The sequence below is a fragment of the Arachis hypogaea genome, chromosome 12, assembly GCF_003086295.3.
Source record: "Arachis hypogaea cultivar Tifrunner chromosome 12, arahy.Tifrunner.gnm2.J5K5, whole genome shotgun sequence".
Lineage (NCBI taxonomy): Eukaryota > Viridiplantae > Streptophyta > Magnoliopsida > Fabales > Fabaceae > Arachis > Arachis hypogaea.
Genome location: NC_092047.1, coordinates 26,493,475 through 26,496,242, shown reverse-complemented (window position 1 = coordinate 26,496,242; position 2,768 = coordinate 26,493,475).

Below are 2,768 nucleotides of genomic sequence, written 5' to 3'. Positions count from 1 at the left end.
AGAAATTTAACATTTTGAAATTTAAACGGCAGGTCTAATTCCAATGTATGGAACAGAATAAGGTGATAAAGAAATAAAAGATCCATGCCACAACATTCACTACTAACAAGATATCTAGTTTTTAGAATAAAAATCTATTGTTTACAAGATATCCCAGCAGATTAGTAAAATAAACAAATGAGAACAAATAAGAGCAAGAAATAAAAGAGAATAAACATTTATTAATTTTATTTGCAAAGTCTTTTTTACAACAATAACATTCCCGAAGTTACAATTCTAACTCCCAAAAATGATTGATTCGGACTTATTATTTCCACTCAGATCAGATGGTGAAGTAGAATGTCAAGTAAGGGTGTGACTGGTTTTTGTTTTCATTTCTTATTTTCAGAATTTTAATTGAAAAATTGAAAATAGTGAAAACTTGGTTTTGTTACTTTTACTATTTTCAATCTCTCTTTCACAGAATTAGAAAAACTGAAAGACAATAGAAAACGAAAATACAAACCAATAGCATTTTAAAAATTTCATCTAGCTATACTTTTCGTGTCTGTTCATTTGTGACATTTTCATTTGAATCTAACTCCCACCAAGCACCTCCACCATCCTTATAGTCATCATCAACATCATCACAAATATCTTCAATATTCTCATCTGATTCTTCAATAAGATTTTCCATAATAATGGCAATAAATATTAGAAAAACAAAGTGAAAAGAGAATTTAATAACAAAATTTACACTTTATTATACAAGCTTAACAGTTAATAAAATATAATTCATAATATATTTTAGCAAAATTAGTTATAGACCCAAAAGAGAGTTAACTATAACTGACTCTTGAGAGTTTGAATTCATTTCATTTTTACTACAAAAATTCCTTGTTTACTATTATTCTTTTTAGAATTTCTCTCTAAGTTTCATGTGTTTGTTCCTAGTCTCAGGATTAATCTTTTGCACAAGATACATCTTAAGAAATACTTCCTAGCAAATAGAAATCCTCTGATACAATAATTATTATATTTATTCATATGAAATCTCATGAACGCATATATAATTCACATAAAATTGTGTAAGTATTTCTTTCTTTCTTTTTCGAAAAGAAGAACTTCTTCTGTTGCAAAAGCACACAAATTAGCAAAACTTTTCAATTTTAAAAACAGAACAGATTGATTTGGCAAATGCCTCATCAATTGGAATAGCTGCTTGAGAGATTAATTGGGGTAACAATATACAAAACAGAAACAACGACCGAACAATAAAAGTCAAAAAAATAAAAATAAAAACAAGAGACCAAAATTTTAACGTGGAAAATTTTCTTAATGTAAGAGACTAAGAGGTAAAAACCACATGTCATTTGGACCAAAAAAGAAGTACCACTATAAATAAGTAATGATACAAGAGAATCTCAAATAAGTAAACAAATCAAATGCTTACATTGAGTCAAAACAATCAAGCACCACAGCATATAAATGTGAACCAAAAACATGAAAAATTTAAAAATTACTTTGCGCACGCAAGCCATATCTCACCCTCCAAATCTTATCTTAATCCTCCAACCATTCGGAATGAAAAATTACATCCAGAACTTGCTATCGAAATCTCAGCCCAATCCATCATTGAACCACTCCCTAACTGCAGATTTATAGTGATTGCATAATCAACCCAAAAAGAAGAAAAAGAATTATCGTTCTAGTAACAATATGGTAATGAAAATTGAGGTCCATTACATCAAATTAATCCATACCGAAGTGCATATTATTTGAGTATAATCACAAAATTGTAAAACTTAAATTATTAATTTAGTAAAAGTATGATTATCTTCGTGAAATGTTTGAACAAAAAAAATCAATTATTAGACTAGACGTGTAGTTCAACAAATCACATAATATTCAAAAGAGGAGCTAGTAAGCTTGACATTCCCAGCAGAATCCACAAGCAATCAAACACTCAAAGCCCCGACCTAATATTTTCTTCAACAAGGAGAAAGTTTATCAAGATTGTGTTTGATAACAGATTTTATTAATGAATAACGATATTGCAGAGGTCTTTATAAATTCATGTAATAAACTTGAATGCATTAGAAATGTTACATCTTTTTGTTTAAATTTACAAGCTCCACCTTTGCAGTTTTGGCATCGTAATAGCTTTGGCAGCAGTTAAAGAACCAAAATTAAGTTGATATTTATAGTAAATTTAGTTTAGCATATACATTTTTTTTTTTACCAAAGATATGAGACTCGAACCCGCAACCTCTTAATTGAGTATGGGGAGACTATGCCATTTGAGCTATTACTCATTGGCAGTTTAGCATATACATTTAAAAATAAGAAAGATAGAAACATCATTTAGTTTAGCATATACATTAAGTTGATATATGTATATTTAGCATATACATATAACTAATCCCTTCTCAAATCAAGTTATCATCATCTCTTTTTCTTTCTCCCAACAAAAATAGGAAAGTAAATTGTGAGGAGGAAAGGAGTAAATATACCAACCAGAAGCTAAAATTACAGAGCACCTCTTCTAATGAACTTTGGATTGAATGAAGATAATTTAGATATGGTTACCAAACCTGAATATGTACTTCCTGAAACACAAATTAAAAAATATTTCAAGAGTGTTTGTGATAGAGATGCGCCTACTACTAACAGGTTTGGACTGTGTTACAAAAGAAGAGGTAAGTAGAGGTCAAGTAGAGGTGTTTTAGGAGTTGTTAGGATATCCAGCGGGCTGATAGGTTGTTATAAATAGCTAGGTTATAGTTAGT